General features: G+C 37.7%; 1 long non-coding RNA gene across 1 annotated transcript; it reads right to left on the bottom strand.

The window, feature by feature from the left end:
- Positions 1 to 931: 931 nt before the first annotated feature.
- On the bottom strand, positions 932 to 27587 carry LOC126929270 (uncharacterized). The gene is made up of 3 exons (XR_007717120.1): positions 27443 to 27587; positions 24404 to 24519; positions 932 to 1104 (listed from the first exon to the last, which is right to left on the bottom strand). It is a non-coding gene; the product is annotated as an uncharacterized LOC126929270 (long non-coding RNA).

The following is a 27587-nucleotide window of genomic DNA, read 5'->3' as shown; positions in this document are numbered from 1 at the left end:
AAATGGTTGATTGAACTCAGGTTGAGTGTTAAAGAAAATGTTTTAGTTTTAGGCTGGGTGCAGGAGTTCACACGTGTAATCCCAGCACTTCGGGAGGCCAAGGTGAAAGGATCCCTTGAGCCCAGGAGTTTGAAATGAGCCTGGGCAACATGGTGAGACCTGATCTCTAAAAAAAAATTAAAATTAGTTGGGCATGATCTTGCACACTTGTGGTCCCAGCTACTTGGGAGGCTGAGGCAAGAGGATTATTTGAGCTCAGGAAGTCACAGCTGGAGTGAGCTGAGATCATACTACTACACTCCAGCCTGGGCAACAGAGCAAGACCCTGTCTCAAAGAAAAAAAGTAGTTTTAAATCTGAATTCTGGAAGAAAATTCCATCTGTTAAACTAAAGAAAATATCTATCTATTGACTCATTTAGGAAAACTACTATCATTCTTTAATTTTATATGTAGCATTATGAACTATTCTAAAGGTGCTTATAATCAGAAACCATTAAGGAATTCCTACCTTTCCTCTACAAAATATTTTTAGTTGTTGATTGGTTTTACTTTAATAGTTTCCATTCTCCCAAATCAGATTTTACTGTAGATGAGAGCACTTAGAAAGGAAAAGAAGAGAATTTAAAAGTCTATGGTTTTTAGTGCACATGCTAAAAAAACCAAAATGTTTTCTATGGTTATAGAATGAACTTTCATTTTTTAGTCTAGATTATAAGATAATTGCAATGGTTATGTAAAATGTGCATATAAATACAGTGCCAACTTTAAGAATGATGTGCATTATACCTCATCTAGAGAGTAGACAGTGACCATTTAAGGTCCAAGAGTAAAATACTCTTATATTCTTAACTCTGGATCCTAAAAATTAGAAAACAGAAAGATCAAGAACATAAAAAGGACACACTCTCTGAGACTAAAAGCAATTCACACAAAATAAATAAGATCCTTTGGCACTTAGAAAACATTCTAGAAGCAATTAAGAGACAGTCCATTGAAAAGGTACTCACTGTGAAATTGGATGTTGACATTGTAAAGATATCCAGAAGGTATTGCAGTGAGGTAGAAAACTGAAATAAGAGTTGAATTTTGGGCCAATGCAGGCACTACAAAAAGGAAAGTTTGAAGACAATATTTTATCAGTTTCCCAAGCCATGTCCAGTGAATAATATAGTCTAGTTTTCTTTTTTAAAAATCCAAATTATGTAATCAAAAAAATCTAGAAAACAAAATGAGACTTTACCAGGCTAATATTCATTGGTCAAAGTTATTTCCAAAGAACATTTATTCTTTTTGCTCTAAGTCTGATTTTCAAGCTATATTTGCTTATGCCATTTAGTTTCTTAAGTAGATACAGCCACAGAGAAACCTCAAATATAGTGAACCAAAAATATCTCCCATTGTAAAGCAATATTAACTTTCCAAATTACAAAACAACCTCTTGATAGTTTGCTTAGTATTAATAAATCCCTCAGAGATTGATTAAACAGAATATGTGAAAAAGACCTTAGTGGTAACCATGACAACATATAGTAATCAAGAAGCACCACCTACATCTCCACAAACACACTCACACAATCATGCACACAAACATATACAAAGACCATCTTCAAATCTACAAGGACCTCAGGAAATCTTCATATCTGGCCAAACTAGGCTTCATAAGCAAAGGAGAGATAACATCCTTTTCAGAGAAGCAAATGCTGAGGGAATTCATTACCACCAGACCTGCCTTACAAGAGCTCCTGAAGGGAGCACCAAATATGGAAAGGAAAACTCATAACAGTCACTACAAAAACAAACTGAAGTACACAGACCAGTGATATTATGAAGCATTCACATAAACAAGTCTGCAAAATAACCAGCTAGCACCAAAATGACAGGATCAAATCCATATATAATAATACAAACCTTAAATGTAAATAGGTTAAATGCCCCAATTAAAAGACACAGAGCAGAAAGCTGGATAAAGAACCAGGACCCATTGGTATGCTGTCTTCAAGAGACCCATCTCACATGCAAAAACATACAGGCTCAAAATAAAGGGATGGAGGAAAATTTACTAAGCAAATGGAAAACAGAAAAAAGCAAGGGTTGCAATCCTAGTTTCTGACAAAACAGACTTTAAACCAACAAAGACCAAAAGAGACAAAGAAGGGCATTACTTAATGGTAAAGTGCTTAATTCAACAAGAAGAGCTAACTATCCTAAATACACATTCACCCAATACAAGAGCACCCACATTCATAAAGCAAGCTCTTAGAGACCTTCAAAGAGACTTAGACACCCACATAATAATAGCGAGAGACTTTATTATCCCACTGAAAATATTAGATCACTGAGACAGAAGATTAACAAAGGTATTCAGGACCTTAATTCAGCTCTGGATCAAAGGGACCTGATAGGTATCTACAGAACTCTGCACCCCAAAACAACAGAATATACATTCTTCTCATTGCCACATGTCATTTACTCTAAAATTGATCGCATAATCATAGGTAGAACACTCCTCAGCAAATGCAAAAGAACTGAAATCATAAGAGTCTCTTGGACTACAGTGCAATTCAATCAAATTAGAACTTAGGACTAAAAACTTCACTCAAAACCATACAAATTACTTGGAAATTGAGTAAACTGCTCCTGAATGTCCTTTGGGTAAATAATGAAATTAAGGCAGAAATCAAGAAGTTCTTTGAAACTAATAAGAACAAAGGTACAACACACTAGAATCTCTGGGACTCAGCTAAGGCAGTGTGAAGAGGGAAATTAATAGCACTAAATGCCCACATCAAAAAATTAGAAAGATGTCAAATTAACCTAACTTCACAATGGAAAGAATTAGAGAAGGAAGAACAAATCAAACCCAAAGCTAGAAGAAGATGAGAAATAACAAAAATCAGAGCTGAAGTAAAGGAAATTGAAATGTGAAAAATTATTTAAAAGATCAAAAAACCCAGGAGTTGTTTTTTTTTTTTTTTTTTAAATTAATAAAATAGGCCACTAGGTAAGCTAATAAAGAAGAAAAGGGACTATGCAAATAAACACACTTAGAAATAACAAAAGGAATGTTACTACTGACCCCTACAGACATAAAAGCAACCATCAGAAACTACTATGAACATCCCTATGTAAACAAACTAGAAAACCTAGAAGAGATAAATAAATTCCTGGACACAAACACCCTCCCAAGATTGAGCCAGGAAGAAATTGAATCCCTGAACAGATCAATAACAAGTTCTGAAATTGAAGCAGTAATAATTAGCCTACCAACCAAAGAAGAAGAAAAAAAAAGCACAGCACCAGACAGATTCACAGCTGAATTCTACCAGATGTACAAAGAGCTGGGACCATTCCTACTGAAACTATTCCAAAAATTTAAAAATGAGGGACTCCTCCCTAACCCATTCTATGAGGCGAGCATCATCCTGACACCAAAACCTGTCAGAGATACAACAAAAAAAGAAAACTTCAGGGCAATATCCTTGATGAACATCAATGCAAAAATCCTCACAAAATACTGGAAAACAAAATCCAGCAGCACATCAAAAAGCTTTCCACCATGATCAAGTAGGCTCCATCCTTGGGATACAGGGTTGGTTTAACATACACAAATCAATAAATGTGATTCATCACATAAACAGAACTAAAGACAAAAAACACATGATTATCTCAATACATGCCGAAACGGCTTTCAATAAAATTCAATATCCCTTCATGTAAAAATTCTTGATAAACTAGATATTGAAGGAATATACCTCAAAATAATAAGAGCCATATATGACAAACCCACAGCCAATATCATATTGAATGGGCAAAAGCTGAAAGCATTCCCCTTGAATACTAGCACAAGACAAGGATGCCCTCTCTCACCACTCCTATTCAACATAGTGTTGGGAGTTCTGGCCAGGCCAATCAGGAAAGAGAGAGAAATAAAGGCATTCAAATAGAAAGAGAGGAAGTCAAACTATCCCTGCTTGTATATGATATGATCCTATATCTAGAAAACCCAGTGTCTCCCCACAAAAGCTTTTTAAGCTGACAAACAACTTCAGCAAAGTCTCAGGATACAAAATCAATGTGCAAAACTCACTAGCATTCTTATATACCAACAACAGTCAAGCTGAGAGTTTGATTGATTAAACTCCCATTCACAATTGACACAAAAAGAATAAAATACCTAGGAATACAGGTAACAAAGGAGGTGAAAGACCTCTACAAGGAGAACTATAAACTATTGCTGAAAGAAATCAGAGATGACACAAACAAATGAAAACATTTTATCCTCATGGATGGGAAGAATTAATTTCACAAAAAATGTCATACTGCCCACAGCAATTTATAGATTCAATGCTATTCCCATCAAACTACCATTAAACTATTTAATAGGTTAAACTGTTATTCCTATTAAGCTACAATTAAACTATTTCCATTAAACTACCATTGACATTCTTTATAGAACTAGAGAAAACTATTTTAAAATTCATATGGAACCAAAAAAGAACGCGAATAGCCAAGGCAATCCCAAGCAAAAAGAACAAAGCTGGAGGCATCATGCTACCTGACTTCAAACTATACTACAGGCTACAGTAACCAAAACAACATAGTACTGATACAAGAACAAACAGATAGACCAATGGAACAGAATAGAGAACCCAGAAATTAGACCACACTGCTACAACCATCTGATCTTTGACAAACCTGACAAAAACAAGCAATGGAGAAAGGATTAACTATTCAATAAATGGTGCTGGGAGAACTGGCTATCCAAATGCTGAAAACTGAAATTGGACCCCTTCCTTATACCATATACAAAAATTAACTCAAGATGTATTAAAGACTTAAATGTAAAACCAAAACCTATAAGAACCCTAGATGACAACCTAGGCAATACCATTAAGGACATAGGCACTGGCAAAGATTTCATGACAAAGATGCCAAAAGCAATCGTAACAAAAATAGAAATTGACAAATGGGATCTAATTAAACTAAAGAGTTTCTGCACAGCAAAAGAAACTATCAACAGAGTAAACAGACAACCTACAGAATAGGAGAAATATTTTGCAAACTATGCATCTGACTAAAGTCTAATATCCAGGATCAATAAGGAATATAAACAAATTTACAAGGAAAAAAAACACGATCAAAAAGTGGGTAAAAGACATGAACAGACACTTCTCAAAAGAAGACATATATGTGGCCAAAAATCATATGAACAAAAGCTCAACATCACCCATTATTAGAGAAATGCCAATCAAAACCACAATGAGATACCATCTCACGCCAGTCAGAATGGTTATTATTAAAAAGTCAAAAGAGTAACAGATGCTGGTGAGGTCGTGAAGAAAAAGGAATGCTTATACACTGTTGGTGGGAGTGTAAATTAGTTCAATCATTGTGGAAGACAGTGTGGCAAGTCCTCAAGGACCTAAAGACAGAAATACCATTCAACCTAGCAAGCCCATTACCCAAAGAAACATAAATCATTCTGTTATGAAGACATATGCACATGTATGTTTATGGCAACGCTATTCACAATGGCAAAGACATGGAATCAACCCAAATGCCCACCAATTATAGACTGGATATAAAAAGTATGGTACATATACACCATGGAATACTATGCAGCCATAAAAAAACAAGATTATGTCCTTTGCAGGGACATAAATGAAGCTGGAGGCCACTATCCCTAGCAAGCTAACACAGGAAAAGAAAACCAAATACCTCATGTTCTCACTTATAAATGGGAGCTCAATGATGAGAAAACACGGAGGGAAACAACACACATTGGGGCCTATAGAAGGGTGGAAGGTAGAAGGAGGAAGAGATTCAGGAAAAACAACTATGGGTACTAGGCTTAATACCTGGATAATGAAATAATCTGTATAACAAGCTCCCAGGATGCACCTTTAATTATGTAACAAACCTGCACATCCTGCACATGTACCTCTGAACATAAAAAAGTTTTTAAAACAAGATGCATACCAAGACCAATATTAAGGAATTTTTCCCTATGTTTTCTTGTAGGGGTTTTACAGATTAAGATCTCATGTTTAAATCTTTAATCTATTTTAAGTTATTTTTGTGTATAGTGTAAAATAAAGGTCTAAATTCATTCTTTTGCATATGATATTCAGTTTTCCCAACACCATTTATTAAAGGAACTATCCTTTCCACATTGTGTATCCTTGTTGTCCTTGTCAGAGATTAGCTGATTATATGTGCATGGGTTTATTTCTGGGCTGTTGATTCTATTTCATTGGTTTATCTGCCTTTTTTTATGCCATTACCATACTGTTTCAACTACTGTAGCTTTGTAATATAATTTGAAGTCAGGAAGTGTGATGCCTCTAACTTTTTTCTTTGCTCAAGATTGCCTTGACTATATGAGGTCTTTTGTGACTCCATAAGAAACCCATGAGATTCTGACACAGGTAGCATGATGGTTAATACTAAGTGTCAATTTGATTGGATTGAAGGACACAAAGTATTGATCCTGGGTGTGTCTGTGAGGGTGTTGCAAAAGAGACTACCATTTGAGTTAGTGGGCTGGGGAAGACAGATTCAGTCTTAATCTGGCAGGCACAATCTAATCAGCTATGAATGAATATAAAGCAGGCAGAAAAATATGAAAAGAAGAGACTGGTCCAGCCTCCCAACCTACATCTTTCTTCTGTGCTGGATGCTTTCTGCCCTTCAAAGTTGGACTCCAAGTTCTTCAGTTTTGGGACTTAAACTGGCTCTTCTTGCTCCCCAGCTTGCAGACAGCCTACTATGGGACCTTGTGTTTGTGTAAGCTAATACTTACTAAACTCATATATATATCTATATATACACACATATATAGAGAGATATATATGTATATATATAAACTATCTATATATAAAGTATATATATAAAGTATATACATATATTCCCATATGTATATTCCCATATATATATGTCCCATATATATGTGAATACTTTGCAAAAAATTTCTCCCATTCTGTAGGTTGTATGTTTGCTCTGTTTACTCATATATATATGTCTGTGTGTGTATGTGTGTATATCTATATACACACACACACAAATATATGAGATATATACACTATTCTTTCTGTACCTCTAAGAGAACCCTGGCTAATCAATGTAGTCTGAGCACCACTCTTTGAAAATACTCCTATAATAAGTCCTACTCATCACAACACTTGGTGCAGTAGCAAGGTCTGCGGCAGAGACCTACCAAATCACAATTCAGTTGAGGAAATTCCACATCCTTCACATCTATATCTGTGGAATCTATAGCTCTCTATTCCACTGAGCATTCCACATGAGATAAAATTCAGGGAGAACATCAGCAAGGAGCTCCATAACCATTGTCTATACTAACCTCAATTCCATTCTAATCTAGCCTAGAGGATAGTAGTCTAGACAAAAGTGTTCAGTGGGACTACCCCAAAAGAGAAAGACTCAAATTAGTCATGGTTTAACTTTCTACACACAGATCCTGAGTAGAAGGAGTCCTTGACAAAAGCAATGGTATATTTGAGTAAGGCATAGAATTTTTGCAATATCAAATTACTGAATTCAGGCATATTTCTCTATGGTAATTCCAGCCTTCCGCAAGAATTAACCTGCCTCATTTTATAATTTTAATGCATTAAGTTTGAAGCATAATATTTAAAGTTTATGTGTAAAAATTTTACAGCAAAGGAAATTTTATGACAGAATTAGAAAAACATCCCCAATTACTTAATTTTAGAAGGGAAAGATTAAATTAGCACACAGAATCGAAAAACACTCTTTCAGCAGAAGTAATATTAAGAAATGAGAAGAATTTGGAATAAATGTATATGTCAGTTATTATATGACAAGATCTTATAAAATTGATCATAAAATCTTGAACTCCTGAAATTTTCCTAATAATTTCAGCAGAGTTTTTACCCACAGTACATTTCACACCCTCACCACAATAGTGATCTGTCTGAAGTCTTATATTATCTACCGCTATATTTATACTATCCTTAGCTGAATCAGAGTCAATATGAGAAGGCCAGGACAAAAATTAATACATAAATAAGACTAGAGGCATCTTGCCACATTTTTTCTTTGTATGGTTGATTATAACAAACAATATTTTTGAATTTTATGATGTAATAATCAATAGTTCCCGTTAAAGGTATTTTATTCCAGTTCTCCACACAAATCTCAGGCCCTTCAAAATTCTTGACACACGTAACTACTGTCATAATCAGAATTGTCATATAAAAACTCATTATTTTCTAGTTCTTTTGATTACGAGACACCTTATTGATTGAATAACAGCATGTGGCAGTAGATTAAGAAGGGGAGAAGACTACTACTTAAGGTACACATTTGATATGCAGTATATTTTAATTTCAAAATAAGTAACAGTTTATAAAAATGCCAAAGTCAAGCAAAAATGTTGTGTTCAATGTGAATATTTAGTCAACCTAAAATCCTCAAAAATAATCTGACATTCTCATTCATTCTTTTATTTGACAAATATTAATAGACCCCCTATTATATCACTATCCTAGGTGTTGAGAATATAGCATTAGAATAGAAAAGAATTTCAGCAAATGATAAGCAAGATGAAAAGCAAACTATATAACATAATGAACTATTGTTGGTGCTAAGAAAAAAATACAGTAGAAAAGAGAATAGGAAACGTTGGAAGAGCACATTAAATTTTTTAAAGAATAACTAAGAAGAGCTTTACTGAGAAAATGATAAGTAAATAAAGACATAAAGAAAATCAAAGACCCAGCCTTAAGGATATCTGAGAGAGCAACATTCAATCAGAGAGAATTACAAATGCAACAACATTGAGATAGACACGCTAAGAGGCCAGCATAACTAAATTAGATTAATTGAGGGGGAAAGCAGGAGTACAAAGCCAGAGAGCTATTGATGGGGGGCTTTGAGGTGGCATAAATGAGAGAAAAATCATGTAGAACTTTAAAGTCTTTGTAAGAATTCTGTGTTTTCAAGGCTGAGATGGGAAGTTAATGGATAGCTTTCAAAAGGGAAGACATATAATACATCTATGTTCTTCAGGGTTCACCAGAGAAGCAGAACCAATAGAATGTGTGTATATATGGAAAGATATTTATTGTAAGGAACTCGTTCACACAACTGTAGAGGTTTGGCAAGTTCAAAGTCTGAGAGGAGAGGCCAGTAGCCTGGGGACTCAGGAAAATGTTGCAATTCAAGTTGAAAGGCAATCTACTGTAGAACCAGTACCAGGCAATGTTGCAGATGAAGTCTGAGGCAGTCTGCTGGAGAATTTTCTCTTGCTCAGAGGTCAGCCTTTTGCTCTATTTGGGCCTTTCACTGATTGGATAAGTCCCACCCACATTATAGTGAGCACTCTGTTTTACCACAAACTCCCCGATTTAAACTTACATTTCATCCAAAAACAACCCCACAGAAACACCCAAAATGTTTAACTCAATATCTGGGCACCATGCCCCAGACAGGTTAGCACATGAAATTAATTATTACAGCATCTGAAAAGATGAATGAAGGGGAGGAAAGAACAGCATTATTTTGTTTGGTAAAGACAGCAGAACTGGCTTTTATGGATGGAAGTTATAGTTGGGTAGATCTAAGTTTCATATATTAAAAAAATCTTTCACAAATAATTTATGGAAAAGCCTGTGTGACATTTGGAAAATATTATTACTCCGTTGTTAGGGAGCTGAACTAAGTGAACAGGTTCCTTTATTACCTGTCAATCTCATGATTCTGTGATTTGTTCAGGTGACGTACCTACAAGCAAAGTTAATCACAACTTTTCAAAATCTCTTACTCTCAAATGAAAACATTTTTTTCAGATTTAGCCAAATGAATATCTTTCAGGGTAAATTCTGAAACTTGATTCTTAACTATAGCAATAACATACCAACTGCCTTAGCTCAGTTGACAAGCACTCAGCCCATAACATTCCACTCTTGGCTCCTCAAAATTAATGTCCTCCACGTATGCGAAATACGTTCCTTCTATCATAAAAGCCTCAAAAATCTTAATTCATTCCATCATCAACTCCGAAATTTAAGGTTTAGACTTTCATTTAAACATCATCTAAGTCAGATATGGGGTAAGACTTGAGGTACAATTCATCCTGAGGCAAAATTCCTCTGCAGTTGTGAATCGGTGAAACCAGGAAACTTATGTGCTTACAAAATACGATGTAGTGGCAAGCATAGGATAGATATCACCATTTCCAAAAGGGAGAAATAGGAAATTAGGAAGAGATTATGAGTCTCAAGCAATTCTAAAACCTAGCAAGGCAAATTCCATTAGCTCTTAAAGCTCAAGAATGATCCTGATTGGCTCAATGTCCACTCTTCCAGGCCTGCAGGGGTGGCAGTGTCACCTCCTTGGCTCAGTGGAACTGCTTTGTTCCTTTGGCTGGTGGCCCTGCCCTCCCTTTTTTTGTTAAGGCAGTCTCACTCCTGTCACTCTAGCTGGAGTACAATGGCACTATCATGGCTTACTGCAGCTTCGACTTGCCAGGCTCAGTGATTCTCTCACCTCAGCTACTCAACTAGCTGGAACTACAGGAACACACTACCATGCCCAGCCACAAGGGAAGCAGGGGAAATCCAGCAGTTACAGGCCTCACCCAGCTCCTACATATCCCAAAGACCAATCTCACGCTTGCTGTGCCCCTATCTACAGCACCAAGTTTGTTTCCAGGCAGTGGGTGAACAGGGCTGATAACTTGCTCCAGGCTACCAGCCTCCCAACTGTAAAAGCAAGCAGGGCTTTCAGGTTTCATGGCTCCCCACCTGCCACAGCTTCTGTGCTGTGTCTGTACTCCAAATTCACCCCTCTCTCAAGTTCCATCCAGGAAACTTTGTGTTCAGTTGAAACTGTTACAAAGTTCAGCTGAAAGTTTCCTTCTCCCCCTGGTCTTTTGCCAGTTCCTCTGGCAGCCTTCCCCAAGGACCTCTGTGAGACAAAGTCAGAAATGGCTTCCCTGGGGACCAAGACAGCCACAGGGCTCTTCTCGCTGCTTCTTCTACCCTTATATTTTGCTTAGCTCTCTAGAATTGTCTCAACCCCAGGTAAAGTCAAACCCTTCTCTCGTGATCTGGACCTTCAGCTTCCCCAGTGGGAGTGTGTGTTTGCGGGTGGATGATCCCCCTTTCACACTTTCACCCTTTGGGCACTCACAGTTTTTTGACTGTCTCTTGGGGCCTGCAAGAGGGATTCACTTTCTTCAGAAGATCTGTGAATTCTCTCAGCTTTCCTGGTATGTTCCTGTGATAGTTCTAGGAGCAAAAGATCACGATGTGAGTCTCCACATGCTGCTCTGTCTGTCTGAATGGGAGCTGCAATTTAGTCCTGCCTTGTATCTGCCATTTCCCCCAACCTGTCTCCATTCCTTTTTTTAGCAATAGGAAGACTCACAGAGATAGAGTAGCCTAGACTTCAACCAGCTTGTCATCTCCAATCAATTATTTGTGGATACATTGAGTACTGTGCCGAGAGGCTCAGCTATAATGTCATGATCTGTGAGTAATGTCCGCCATGACTTTGATTATATATTTTCCACACAGGTGTAAAGGGCTATAAACCCAGACATTAATAATTAATAATTTATAACACTTTTTGAATAATTTTTTAAATTAATAATAATTTTTTTTCTCTCTGCTAGTTTATTGGTTTCCACTTTTGAAAAGGTGGTGTCAGGGCCTTTCATTCTGTGCTTTATTTAGAAGGGACGTTTGTAAAATTCAGAATTAAACATTTACAAGCAAAAAACCCTTTGATTATATTGATGCCTTTTATAGCAAAAATTTAATACTTTACTAGTCTAACAGATTCTCTCTCTCTTTTTTCCTACCTTGAAAAGGCACAAACAAAACAAAACAGAATGAAATAACTGTAACAACAAATAACAATATAAGAAAAAACAAAACACAAAATTCCTAGGAAGCAGTAGAAAATAGATGATGAAGAGCTCTGAGCTCTGACCTGCTTTATATTTACATATGTAAATAGTGTCTCAACATACATCCTATCTCAACAATCCATTTGAAAAATGTGATCATATTTTATACAACTTGAAACTCATATTTTCACATAAAAATCATAAACATCTTTTCACATCATCTGATAAATGTATAGATAACATTTTAATAGTCAAATATTGTTACATTAAAGATATACAAGTTATCTAACCTACCCCCAATTATTGGACAGTTATTACCTTGTTTTTGCTGATATAAACAATAATAATAGGCTACAGTAATTTTTCTCTCTGCTAGTTTATCGGTTTCCACTCTTGAAAAGGTGGTGTCAGGGCCTTTCATTCTGTGCTTTATTTAGAAAAAAAATGGTAAAAAGGGAGCCCAGAGGGAGCCCATCTGAGGCAAACCTGGATGAACTGACACATAACTCAGAGGAGAAAGTAAAGGACTATTGTGTATCATCTTCCAAGCTTGGTACATCTTGAACATCTAGTGGTAAAATTTTCTCAATGCACTTAGCCTTATTATCCTTCAAGATGTCACTAGTGTAACTAAAGGATATGTGTGCTTGTGGGTGTGTTTTCAGAAAAAAAGTCAGAAACAATGTCTACCAAAGTGTTAACAGTAATTGTCCAAGAGTAGTGACATTATGCATAGTTCTTAAATTATTTTTGCTTATTTATATTTTCTAACTTTTTTCTACAACAAACACGGAGAGTTTTAAATGAGATTTTTTAAATTATAACTATGATTTTAAAAGAGAAAAATCAAACAAAGGAGATTTCAGAAAAGAAGATTCCCATATTCTCCCATGTTTTCTCCTTCATGGCAGGTAATAGAACATGTTCTTACTTCTGGAAACTGCAAAGCTGGAAGGGATCTTAGAGGTGATATGGTTCCTCCCTCTCATTTTATATATGAAGGAACTCAGGTCTAAGATTCTTAGTATTGCTCCCACTCAAGGTTCACAGCAGCAGAACAAAAAGTAATTTACATTTGTTGATTCTTAATTTAATACTTTTATAATGTGGCAGAAAAGACAGCATCATAAAAGTTTAAGATTCTACAGTGTCTCCAGTTAATTCCCTCCAAAACTAAAAAATTAAAATAGGAGGTTTATTGGCCAATAACAAAATAATGGAGGCAGCAAAGCTGGCAATATATGTTCAATCAACTTGGAGATATTGTCTTAAATTTATGGCCAATCTTCTGGGATATATTGAATGGATATATAGCTATAAGTTGCTCTCTTTAAACTAAACACTGATTTCTGCACTATATTCTTGCCCTTTATAACAGCTTCCTCAGTGAAGCCTGCCCTGTGATTAGATCCTCCTCATCTGTCCCAAGAGAATAAAGCAAAAATATTATTAAAACCTTAGCATTTTTCAGTGTCATCTCTTAAATATATCTGTTCCTGACTCATAGGCAGGATTTTCCTTTTATCTATTTCTTACCCTTATGAATGAAGCTCTAAAGAAAATTTTACACTGATGCGTGCCTCCAACTTGCCTCAGGTAAAATGAATGAGACAACATCTACACAGCACTTTGAGCTCCCCAGACAGGGACATCAGAAATGAGCAGTAGCCTTGCTCTTGTCAAAGATATCGACTGAGCCTGGCAAGACTACAAACCATAGAATAACTTTCCTGACCCCTCATCTGTATCTCTCAACTAGGTACAGAAATTGAAAATAGGAACCAGTCATTTGGGGTAAAACATATGCCAAAATAGTTCTGCAGTGTGGGTAAGAAAAAGCGTGAGATGTGCAAAGGGGAAGCTCTCGGAAAGCAGAGAGTATAATTAAGTCAACTTTCAAATTCAAATGTACTTCTTCCTTTCCCACATGTTCTAAATCAGACCTCTTTCCCATAGGGCTGCAGATGCTGCCTCTAGGGCTGGCTGTCACTGATCTCTGAAGGGTAAAACTGAACTGAAACCTACAAGCCTCACACCTGTGGGGTCAGCTTCATTAACAACTTTGACCTTTGCTCATTTTCAAGAGCTGCCCCAAGAAATATCGCTGCAAACAAGGTGCACCCTAACCCTTTGGTGATATATCACCTTCTCCTTGGCAATCTAATTTTGTCTCACTTCATGTTGATCCAGGACAGGTATCTTAAGTCAGTCTTGAACTCTCTTTGTAAAACCTGAGGGAAGTGTAACTACTAACTTACAGCGTGGACCTCAATTAACATCTTCTGTTTTTAAAAATCACTTACATTGCCACAAAATAATAGTTCTATCTTCTCAGATTTCATCACCTCAATTTTCCAACTTTTGACCTGACTACAGTTAAAGCATGAAAAAGACACATTGGTAAGGCCAGCTAGTGGCCACATCACACATAAATTACCGTTTTCTACTGTAGAAACTGTCTCCATCTGTAGGAAAAACCTGGAGAATCCTATAAATGGCAGAAATATTATAACAAATCTTTGGTGAATGGAGGAAAGTGGTGGAATTAAAGGTAGAACTATCAGAAATTACTAAAAAAAAAAAAAAAAAAAAAAAAAAAAAAGGACTTGTGAGGCTTGTCCACAATACTTATCCCCATTTTACACAATAAAAAACCTAGACACAAAGAGGTTAACTTGCCCAACTTATACAGCTAAATTATGAAGATTCCTATAAATACATTCTCAATATGTGAAGCACATTATACACTTTGTTGAACCATTTAGTATTTAGTGATTATCATCCTAACAATTTAGGAGAACATACTCTAAGAAATAAGGAGCAAAATCATTCATTTTGAGCAAGGCCTTGGGTTGGCAGTGAATCCAGATGACAGCTTTACTATTTGAGAACAGCTCTTTGAATTGTAGAAATAGCCCTTAATCACAGGACAAACTTGGCTCCAGGGTGGAAAAGATTGTTTTGTTTTAATTCCAAATATCTATTAAGTACCTACTATGAACTAGTCCCCAGAACTGTGCTGATAAGCCACAGATGTGCCCATCCCCTCTTTTTGCAAAATTCTGAAAATCTAATAAGGGTAGAGAAATAACCAACTTTTCTATTTTATTCTGCATTACAATTCAATGCAAAATAAAAAGATTTCCAGATAGAGCTACAAGCAAGGAGCATTTGGAACCCCAAGGAAGGAGCATGATGACCCAGGAAAATGTCAAGAATTAGATGTTGAGCATTAGCCTTTCAGCCACAACCACAGACAGGAGCACTGTCTTCCAAAATAAAGAATAAGGTATGATTACAGGACTAAGCTGAACATAAAATTGGCCTCTAGATGGTCCTGGTGAGGTGAAAATGGCTAGAGGAAATTCATCAAGATTACCTGGAGAAAGTAGCCAGAGACACAGTAAGGAGCAACAGGGTTTGGTGCCCAATAGTAAAGAAGAGCTTGCACATTGGACAGCCAACGGGAAAGAAAAAAGGAGGGAAGACAAACAAAAAACAACATGGCCAAAGCTTTGTTTAAATAATTTAATCAGCAGCTTCAATTTGATCCAGAGATAAATGGGGAGGCAATGAAACAATGAGAAGGACCAGAATATAAAACTTGAGTAATGTGATGATCTCATTAGCACCAGTTTTCTAAGTGTTTACTATGCGTAGGATGTTATGATCAGCGTGAAGTCTGCAAGGCAGATCTAAGGCAGCCTTTGCCTTCAAAGAACATTTAGTTTAGTCAGGGAGGCAGAAAAAATGCCAGAAGACGTCCATACAGATGCTAAACAGGAGTTACATCAAAATAAGTGCTTTGGGGTCAAGAGGCAAGGAAGACAGGAGTTATGGTAAACAGAGGATGGCATGACTGAGGCTCAAGAGAGACAGGTAGGGATATGGAACACTCTGTAGTGCAAGTAAAGAAAGAGTAACTTGAGATTATGTTAAAGTACTATAAACACACCCAAACAAAGCATAACATTCTCTGGGACATAACATATTCACCCACAAACGCTAAAACCATTTGGGCCCCAGAGGCTTTTCCAGGATGTGAAGTTGCCACCAGATTTTCAACAAGTAAACAACAATTTGTTGAAGGTATGTTGTACATGCTAAGACAATCTTTTTGTCACTTATACTCACCAAACTTATACTATTCTGACCAAAAATCAGCTTCCATTTTAGAAACTGGAGAAAGATGCATCTGGTATGAGTGACATGATTAATTAGAAACATCTTCTATGGCAAAATGATTGTTTATAAAACTGTGCATTTCATGTTGAATCAATCAGATTGCATTTATGTATTATAACTTTCAGAGAATGCCATATAGCTAGCATGTGGTGGGAGTGGTCATGTATTTAGAAAATGTGAAATCAATCTCTTTTGTTTAGAAAATGGCATAGAAAATTACTTTGCTCATTTAGAAACTGTTTTATGCAAATATGCATTGTACTTATGTAGTAAATAATTCATTTAGCTTCCAATGCAATCAAGATTCAATCATCTCCCAAATATCCTACTTTTTGAAGTGCTAAATGTATTTCATGCTTTCCATTCAAAATGTAAATAAAATACCCATAAAAAATTTCAAACTTACTGTTTTTTAACAGACATTACAAAGTACTAAGAAATCATCTTAGTACTCTGTGCTTGGCAATCAATAAACTTGTTATGATAAAGATATCTGGATGGAGGTGACAGTAAGCATTTACCATCGGTAGTAGAGAGAATCATGGGCCCCCAAAGATGTCCACATCCTAATCCCCTAAACTTTTGAATATATCGCCTGATATGGCAAAGATGACTTTGCAGATACAATAAAGTTAAGGATCTCGAGATGGGAAGATGATCCTGTATTACCCAAGTGGGCCCAGTGTAATCACAAGGGTTCTTAGAGAGGCAGGAGGATCAAAGTCAGATAAAGAAATGTGACCATGGAAAGCAAGGTCAGAATGAGGTGAAGGAGAGGCCACGAACTGAAGAATGCAGCCAGCCTCTAGAAGCTGGAAAAAGCAAGGAAACATTCTCCCCTGAGGTATTCTAAGGGGACACAGCCCTGCCAAACCATTTTAGATTTCTAGCAATGTCCAGAAAACATTCTGTAAAAGACCAGACAGTGAATATTTTGGTTTTCTGGGTCATATGGTCCCTGTTGCTCCTAAATTCCGCTGCTATAGTGCAAAAGAAGTCATAGAAAATCTTAAAATGAATGGGCTGACAAGCTGTGTTCCAGTAAAACTGTATTTTTGAAAAGAGTAGTGGGTCATCTTTGGCTTACAGTCTGACCCCTGAACTAAGGTATTGAAATCAACCAATAGTAACAGGCAAGGTTAAAAAGTCCTCCATTAGAAAAAGAAACACTTATACACTGTTGGTGGGAGTGTAAATTAGTTTAGCCATTGTGGAAGACAGTGTTGTAATTCCTCAAAGACCTAAAGGCAGAACTACCATTAGATCCAGCAATCCCATTACTGGGTACATACCCAAAGGAATATAAATTGTTCTATTATAAAGACACATGCAGCTGGGTGCAGTGTCTAACACCTGTAATCCTAGGGCTTTGGAAGGCCAAAGTGGGCAGATGACTTTAGGTCAGGAGTTCAAGACCAGCCTGGCCAACATGGTGAAACCCAGTCTTTACTAAAAATACAAAAATTAGCCACGTGCCTATCATCCCAGCTACCTGGGAGGCTGAGGCACAAGAATCATTTGAATCTGGGAGGCAGTGCCTGCAGTGAGTCGAGATCATGTCACTGCACTCCAGCCTCAGTAACAGAGCGAAACTCTGTCTCAAAGAAAAGACACATGCACACGTTATGTTCATTGCAGCACTATTCACAATAGTAAAGACATGGAATCAGCCTAAATGCCTATTGATGATAGATTGGATAAAGAAAATGCAGTACATATACATTATGGAATACTATGCAGGCATAAAAAATAATGAGATCATGTCCTTTGTAGGAATAGGGGTGGAGCTGGGAGCCATTATCCTTAGCAAACTAATGCAGGAACAGAAAACCAAATACCTCATGTTCTCAGTTATAAGTGGGAGCTAAATCATTACAACACATGGACACATAGAGTGGAACAACAGACACTGGGGCCCTATTGGAGGGTGTAGGGTGGGAGGAGGGAGAGGATCAGGAAAAATAACTGTTGGGTACTAGACTTAATACCTGGGTGATTAAATAATCCGTACAAGAAACCCCCATGGCACAAGTTAACCTATGGAACAAACCTGAACATGTACCCCATAATTTAAAATAAAAGTTAAAAAACAAGAGTTTGATGTATGGGAAGTATTGGAGTTCATGGATGGAGCCTTTGCCTAAGCCAAAAATGAACCATGGGGACTTGACATCAATATATCAGAAGAGTTGAAAAGATCAGTATGAGAGATCTGGTATATAAAATTAAATGCATTTATTGCCAGACCTGGCCAAGGATTAGAGGGAATCTGAATTTGTTTCAGAATTGTATCTGTTAAAATGCATTTCTCCCAGGGACTTTTATTCCCCATGCTCCTTCCCACTCCGGATCGTCTCAGATTTACTCTTACAAGAACATTTTAAGTCTCAATAATTCTTTACTCTTAGTGTTGCTATGACAAAGCTTAATTTCAGCTCACAGATTGGGCTCATAGCCAACACAGCGAGAAGGTTGACATACACTGCATATCTTCCTTTGTTCTTTGTATATAATTTAGTTTCAGCATTTTTCACTCTAGAGCACATGAAATGTTTGAACTCCAATTATCTCCACAGAAATGAAGGCTTCCCCTTCCCTGATTTTATAGTTCAGTGGGGACAACATATCCAGTGTGATGGCAAAAGATTTTTTAAAATAGGGGAAAAAACTCTCTGCAATAAATGAGTTATTGATAAATAATTCCTTCCGATATTTTTTGTTGCTGCTCTACTCAAAATAAATCACATGAAGCATTCAGGAGAACAATGCAAAGATTCTCATTTTAATTTCAGTCACTCTTCTAAAGCCCTGAGGTCATTGTAGAGTCCAAAATTGGGTGGAATAGTGACTCATCTTGCTCTCTACCACTATTCTGTTTCCAGGCATTTCTCTGTCACTTTCCATCCACCCTGCTGAGCAAATCAATCATTCAGTGAGAAGGTAGTATCAGTTATAATACATTTTCTGGGAGGGGTATTTGTCTCATCCCCAGACAATGATAACTTTTCCACTGGCTTCTCTATTATGATCTCATGTGCCTTCTTAGCATTTCGGTTCCTTAATATGGTATTGAACAGGGATAAGAATGAAAGGACATGGAAGAGCTCTGTAAAATAGATGCACTTAAGGGACGGAGACACTTGCAAATGCACAGGAGAAGAGAAATCTCCTTACGTTCTAGCACATTAGAATGATGTCAGAGAAATTGCAAACTTGTAAGACTGAATTGGGCAGGATTTGAGATTGTACCTATATTACAAAGACATGTTGAAAGGGTAACAGTGCCTAAGCAGTCAATTTAGATTAAAACACAACTGCAATGACAGACATTCAACATAGAAGTCAATAGACTTGGACTGATTGAAGTGACAAGTGCATACAGACTGAATCTTAAATCTTTTCTACCCATACAAAATTATCTATATATGTGCATATATATATATGCGCATATATATATGTATGTGTGTGTATGTGAGATATATATATATAGATATAGATATATAGGCTTTCCTTAGATTGCAGGGAGTCCAGGGTGATGTGTTTGGATGCGCATTTTAGTTTTCTCCCACACAGAACCTAACTTCATTAATGCTTTGATTCAATCAGCATTGACAAGTGACGAGTGACAGATATATATATATTTACACACACACACATATATAAGGATTAAAATCCTACACTTTGTTTTATAATGGTATATAGGGATTATCCCAAACTATTAGAAGTAGCTAGGGGTGACTTTTATCGCTATATATTTCTATATTTCTGCAAGTTCTTTAGTGAGTAATATAACTTTCAGATTAAAATATTGACATTAATAAAAATCCTCCTCTTCATTTTTTTTTCTTAAAAATAAGGTAAGATCTCAGGAATGCCTGAAGTATCTTGTTGAGGAAAGACTAGAAGCAGAAAAAACAACTGCAAACAGGTGGTGTCTTGTACTTATGTAGGGAAAAAAGGGGAAACTCCCAAGCCTTGATCCTGTGCCCAGAGTAAGTGCAGATGGAGCACAGGAAAACAGAGGGGGTCCTGGCCAACCTGAGAAGGGGCAGAGAGGAGTGGAAGCCCAGACACAGCGGGAAGAGGCAGAGGATGTCTTCAGGCTGGACGTGCCTGCTCAGACTCTGCTCTCGCTCCCCACCCTCTAAGCCAGGAGTCCTCCCTCCCATCCAGCATCCTTGGATTCTCTCCTAACTCACCATCTTCAAAGTCTTATGAACTTGGCTGGGTGTGTGGCTCATGCCTGTAATCCCAGCACTTTGGGAGGCCGAGGCGTGGGGATCATGAGGTTAAGAGATCAAGACCATCCTGACCAATATGGTGAAACCCCATCTACTAAAAATACAAAAATTAGCTGGTGTGGTGGCACACACCTGTAGTCCCAGTTACTCAGGAGGCTGAGGCAAGAGAATCCTTTGAACCTGGGAGGCGGAGCTTGCAGTGAGCCGAGATTGTGCCACTGCACTCCAACCTGGGGGACAGAGTGAGACTCCATCTCAAAAAAAAAAAAAAAAAAAAAAAAAGTCCTATGAACTTAAACAGACTGAGATGTGACTGCTATGGGTTAACCCCATCCAATGTGATGTAGCAAGAGGATTGTTACAATTGTTACAAAGACCATTGTGAGGAATGTGGCAAAAAGAAGAAAGGAAAAATTTGGAGAAGAAAGTCTTTAGGGTGACACAGGGAGCCCTCTGGTACTGCTCTCTCCCTGCTATATGGACACAACTCTGTTAAAATAATGTAGGTGGTGCTTCAGAGTTCAAGTCCCGGAGCCAAATGGCCACAGTTCATATGCCTGGTTCTGCCTCTTGCTAGCAGTGTAAACTTGGATAAGTCTCTGAGTTCATTTGCCCCAGAGTGAATCCATACAAAGTACTTTGAATAGAACCTACCACACAGGACAGAGACAATAAATGTCATCAATAATTATTATCACAACATTACACAGTGCACAGTTTCTATCTCCCAAGAGAAATGAGAATCCTTGAGAGTAGGAACCATATCTGGTCATCTTCGAGTCTAGTTCACACAAGGCAATCCATAAATGCTGATGGAATCCAGGCGTTAATGAAGTTAGGTTCTGTGTGGGAGAAACCTAAAATGTGCATCCAAACACATCTCCCTACAACCTAAGGAAAGCCCAGTGCCACTCCCTCCAGAAAGTCTTCTCTGACGGGTTCCTAGCCAAAGCTATGGGCCCTGGTGGGAACCCCATCTGCACCCTGCACTTCTCCCTTATCACCATTTGTTGAAAATCCTTGTTCGATTCTTTTTTATCACAGGAGAAAGCCTCTTGAGAGCAGCAACCATGTCGTTTATCATGAAATGTAATCACCACTTTTCCCTAGTTCCTTGCACAATATTACTACATAGTAGATGTTCAATAATTACATTTAAGTAAATAAAAATAATAATATTACAGTAAGCCCTCACTTAATGTCCTACACAGGTCCTTAAATAACTTTCTTTTGTTCAATGTTGTTTCATTAAAACTGATGAGAAAAATGGCTTTGTAATACATCATTTCACTTAATGGTTTCCAAGAACCTGACATTAAGGGAGAACTTACTGTGCTATTATTCTGTAGAGTCTTATATTGTACAAAATACTCATCTAATTCTCATAGCTAGTGGTACTTTTATTAACCCCATTTTACATGCCAAAAAAATCAAGGTTCATGTGAATGCACCGCTGCTCTCCACCTGGGTGACGGGAGTAAAACGCTGTCACAAAAAGAAAAAGAAAAAAAAAACAAAGTCAAGGTTCAGAAAGAGAAATTATTCTGTGATCATATACACATAGGATGTAAACCCAGGTCTGTCTGGCTCAGAATTTACTCTGTTACATGAAGTCCTCTCTGAAGAGCTAGATCCAGGCTTACACACAGAAAACTAAAGGGAAAAGTAGTGTTCATATACAAATTCCTTTCAAGCTCTATTAGTCATATTTCCCCAATCTAACTTTGCACTTTAATTAAATACTGAATTTGATGGATAGGCTCTGTGTAAGTCTTATTGCTAAGGAACTCTGAAGAAAGAAAACAGGTCAGCATATTTTAACAGTTCTGTTTTGAGCAATGTTGGTGGCAAAGGAAAAAAATCAATAGAGAAAATTGTGCATTAGGAAAGAAACATCAGGCTAATAGTAAATCAGAATGTTTTGAGCAAAAACCAGACAAAACTGGATTCTACTTATGCCTCTCCACCATTTAATTCTTCAAAATCCTTGAATTTTTTCAAGGGGAAATAATATGCATTGGTTTGAGTAAGAACGAGAACAGATGTAAACCATGTCTTGCAAATTTGAGTTTGTACCCAAGAACTTCAGTTCCCACATCCTTACCTGCAGTCGTGATTTGTGCTATGAGAGTGCAAATATGTCCAACAAGAGGGAAATAGCTCTCAGCTTGCAAAAACAAGTTTCTAGAGGGAGGTTCCAGAGAACTGAAATGATGAGGCTGGCACCTGAGAAAGGCTACAATCATCAGGGAGTTTTTGAAGTGTTCCAGCAATTTGATGGGTCTCTAAACTAGGGGGCAGAACACTGATTTCATTTTCATGCTTTACAATGACACTCTATAATGTGATGTGGTGTGTGTGAATGATTGCATGTGTGATTTTGTGTGTGATGTGGTGTGCACATGTATGTGATTGCATGTATATAATGTGGTATATGTGTGATTAAGGCTTGTGATTATGTGTGTGTAAATATATTGAGAATCTATGTCACAGACCGAAAGCAATGACCCCTGTGCTTAGGTAGGGGAATAGACTGCAGCAAAAGATTCAACAACATCCAGCAATGTACTGATGAGTGCGAGCAAAGCAGGAGTCCCAAAGCCAAACGATACAACCTCTTACTGCAGAAAACACAACTAGGCTTGATTTAAAAAAAAAAAAAAAAAAAAAACTTACGTAATTCATAGCAAAATGAGATATTGGTCTTTGTCTATCAGTTTGGCAGAAGTTAAAAAAAGTTGATAGGCCGGGCGCGGTGGCTCAAGCCTGTAATCCCAGCACTTTGGGAGGCCAAGACGGGCGGATCACAAGGTCAGGAGATCGAGACCAGCCTGGCTAATACGGTGAAACCCCGTCTCTACTAAAAAATACAAAAAACTAGCCGGGTGAGGTGGCGGGCGCCTGTAGTCCCAGCTACTCGGGAGGCTGAGGCAGGAGAATGGCGTAGACCCAGGAGGCGGAGCTTGCAGTGAGCTGAGATGCGGCCACTGCACTCCAGCCTGGGGACAGAGCGAGACTCCGTCTCAAAAAAAAAAAAAAAAAAAAAAAAAGTTGATAATAGCCAGTGTGGGCAAGATGTGGGAGACTTGACATTTGTGTCCATATCTGGCGGAAGTGTATCTAGTACACTGCTGGAGGGCCAATGGCAATATGTTCAATGTAAATTATACTTACTCTTTGGTCCAGCAATTCCATGTTGTTGGAATTTATCATAGCAAATGAAAGGGTAAGTGTGGAAAGATGTAAGCGAAAAGACACTCCTTGCAGCACCATGTATAACAGGAGCAGTATCATTAACATAGTATTTGTCTAATAAATAATAATACTTGTATTTGAAGGATAACCTTGCCATGTGTTTTTGTCTCAAAAAAATAAAATTGTGTTAACATTTATAGAACATATTTGGAATGATTAATAATAAAATATTAACAGTGGGTTATGATTGAAGGGGATGACATTCAGACTAGGGAGAGAATTTTACTTTCTATTCTATACATAATTATTTTTTCCAAAAAAAGTATATATTATGTCTATACTTGTGGGGAAATAACAGTAAGGATGTTTCTATTTAGAAACGAAGGAAGAAAGGACGCTTTTGCAAATACCTGTGGTAGAAGAGACTCAGTTTGTATCTCTCCATTTCTGATCTGAGGCTACGGCCAAATTTCCAGGCTATGCAACCAACTAAAAATTCAAATCACCAGATTTCTAAATCTGTTTTCCCATTGATTCATAGGCTGTTATTTCCTGTACAGCCTGTGTATCTGCAGCCATCTGGGAAAAACAGAGCTGCCGCAGTAGACAAGCAAGGTAAGTCCTTTCCCAAGAGCCCACCTTGTGCTTGCTGACAGATAGAGGGAAAAGGAGAGCTTTGGTTGTAGAGGGCCTTACAGATGGTTTAATTTTTTGGATAGTAAAAATGAAAGCAAGGAGTACCTATGGTCTTATAAACAAATCATCAAAACACATTGTTAAGAAGGCATGCTATTTAGCATAGAAATGTACAGACCACCTTTTTATACAAAGCAATAATATTTAGATTTTAAAGTGTGTGTAGAATAATAAAAAAGTACCTACTTTCAACAATGCTGCAGTTCTATTCCATTGTTTTGGACTTTTCTGCCTGTGACTTGCTGAAATAGAGCCTTTCATCATTCATAGCATGTCTTCTCATAAAATACCATACTTCTCCTCTGTGCAAAAACATAGCTTCTATTACAAGGGAAAAGGCACCTTAAATCTTACAAACCGTAAAAAATTCATTTTGTATCACATTTTTAAAATTTATTATGAATTTAATATTTTTCCCTTGGCGTAACCATTTTCCAAGTGGATTTTTTTTCAGTTTTTTAATGTTAACCACTACTATTTCCTAAAACATTTTCTCTTTCTTTACTTTCTCTTCTCTACCATCACTCTTCCCTATTTCGTTGTAATCTACAAATAGAATCCTAAGTATATTATATCTGTTCTATTTAAAATAATTCTTGGAGAAAAGCCTCTTGGAAATTAAGGAATTATACAGGCCAATACTGTAACTCATCTATCTTATACATTTCTCATTTAGAATGTGAGTTCTTTTTGAAGTGGATACATCTAAATTTGTATGTTCCTTGTTGTATAACTATAAAAAACAAGCAAGGAAAGAGAAGGAAATATCTTCAGACAATGCGCATTAATTGCAGTTGAATCAGTAGTCCTAATTCTCAGTTACAATCAAGGCATTTTTAGGATTAATATGTATAATTCTTTTTTTATTCTGAAAGTAGATCTTCCTATGAAGAGAAACAGGAATCCATTGCTGATGCTAATTTCTCTGAGAAGACTACTGGTCAGTTCTACCTGACATGCAGCTTCCTTCTCTTTGACAACAACAAAGACTATTTTAATCTTCCTGGCATCGGTGCTTTGTCAGTAATCTGAAGGACAAGAGGATGCAGTAAAGCAACAATAAGTAACTATGACCTCATATGCGGGGCCTAGAACTATAAGAAAAGAGTCAGAAATACACTCCATATTGTCATCCTTCTTCGTACACGCTCATATGTGGGGCATACACAGATGGGCAAGTCAGGTCCCAAGCGAAATAGGTTGCATATGATTCTGAATTAGGTACAGCTTTGTGACTTTGGTGGCTCACTTCAATCTGACATGTAGCAGCTCTCAGCCTCAGTCTCCCTCAGATATTTTAAGCCTTATTGTAAAAGATTCAAACACTACAGAGGCTTCAGAAGTGCTGGACTCTTCCTTCACCTCTTACATTTTTACTCCCACACCAAATGAGGATTGAACTGTTAATAATTTGTTGGGTTTCTGTGAAGGCCTTTTCTTCTTCTTCCTCTTTTTTTTTTTTTTTTTTTTTAGACAGGGTCTTGTTTTGTTGCCCAGGCTAGAGTGCAATAGCAAGATCTCGGCTCACTGCAACCTCTAGCTCCCAGGCTCAAGGGTTCCTCCCACCACACCCCACAGGTCAAGTAGCTAGGACCACAGGCACATATCACCATATCTAGATGATTTTTTAGAGTCAAGGTCTCACTTATTGCCCAGACTGGTCTCAAACTCCTGGGCTCCAGAGGTCCTCCTGCTTCAGTCTCCCAAAGGGCTGGGATTACAGGAGTGAGCCACCAGTGTGATGGCTAGTCCTTTTTTTATGTCACCACTTGGATATAAATATAGAGAAAACTTTGATCTTTTTATTGTATGAATGGAGTAATACAGCTTTGGTGATTATGGTGGATTACATGGTTGTTGCCTACTATTGGGTCCTCTCCTTAAAAGGATAGCACACATCCTTGTCTATTGCAGTGTGATTTGCAGTTCCTCCCAATATGTACATCTGAGAGAGTGGAAATTTACATAGGCAATTTGAACTTCCCATCTGGATCTCAGAGAAGTCTGAAACAAAGTGATGTAAAAATTTGGGGGGTTGTCATATGAATGATGGTGCTGTTCTCTAAATCAGGGAACCATGGAGAAGGGCCAGAATCCCAGTTACTGTGACTGTGTTAGAGATAGAGGAATAAAAAGTGCTTTTCCTTCTACATTAACACTAAACACATCCCACTTCACTTCTGACACCAGATGTGTCAGGGGGTTCCTCACACAGCAAGCAATTCTCCAGCAGACACCAACCGGGTGTCCTATAATTTAACTCAATTCTGACACTATCTCCTTGGAGTTAGAGTCAGATCCCACAGGTTAAGGGCTCAGTTTCACAAGATTTCCCCCACTTCAGGTGCCAGTTTCAAGTAGTAGGTTGTCACCTACACTTCTGACAAACTAGCTACACATCAAGGTTCCCAAAACCCCCTCCTTTGATTTTCTAGAATGGCTCACAGAATTCAGCAAAACACACTTTCTGGTTTATTATATCAATTAAAAATATGATAAATGATACAGATGAGCATCTAGATAGAAGAGAAGGTATGTGGGAAGGGGTGTGGTGCTTCCATACCCTCTCTGGACACCATCCTCCAGGCACCTTCATGTGTTCAACTATCTGGAAGCTCCCCAAACCCTGTTTTTTGAACTTTTATGGAAGCTGTGTTACATAGTCATAAATGATTACACCATTGGCCATTGGTTATCAATTTAGCCTTCAGCTCCTATCCCCTCCTTGGAGGTCCAGTGTTGGGGATGGAAGTTCCAACCCTCTCATCACATGATTGGTTCCCCTGGCAACCAGCCCCCATCCAAGACTCTCCAGGATCCCACCCAGAGTTACCTCATTAGAACAAAAGATGCACCTTTCACTCAGGGAACACCGAGAGATTTAGAGCTCCATGTCGGATGCTCTTATCACTCAGGGAATTGCAAAAATTTTGGGAGACCTGTCTCAGAATATTTGAGCTCTAACTCAAATATTAAAACAAAAGATTCTCCTAGCACCCCATCTCCAAAGGTATTACAAGCTGTCTCAGGAACTGGAGGCAGAAACCAAATATATATTTCTTATTATAAATCACAATACCCCAAAACTTAGTGCCTTAAAATAACAACCACATTGTGTTGCGTTCTCTCGTGGTCTGGGATTTGATGGGCTCCAGAGGGGCACTTCTCCCTCAGACTTTCTTACATGGTTTTAGGCAGAGGGTGGCTTGTTCACATATCTGGTACCTGGTCCCAGAGAGACTGAGGCATCTGGTGGCCGGAGCAGCTGAGGATCCTCCCACATGTTTCTCTGTCTCCATGTTGTCTCTCCACATGTTCTCTCCAGTATGATCACTTCAGCTGGGTGTCTTCCATGACGGTTTAGGGCTTC

This window comes from Macaca thibetana, chromosome 1, assembly GCF_024542745.1.
Source record: "Macaca thibetana thibetana isolate TM-01 chromosome 1, ASM2454274v1, whole genome shotgun sequence".
NCBI classification, from domain to species: Eukaryota; Metazoa; Chordata; class Mammalia; order Primates; family Cercopithecidae; genus Macaca; species Macaca thibetana.
The sequence above is the reverse complement of the archived record's forward strand: the minus strand, read 5'-3'. Positions and strand labels throughout refer to the sequence as shown.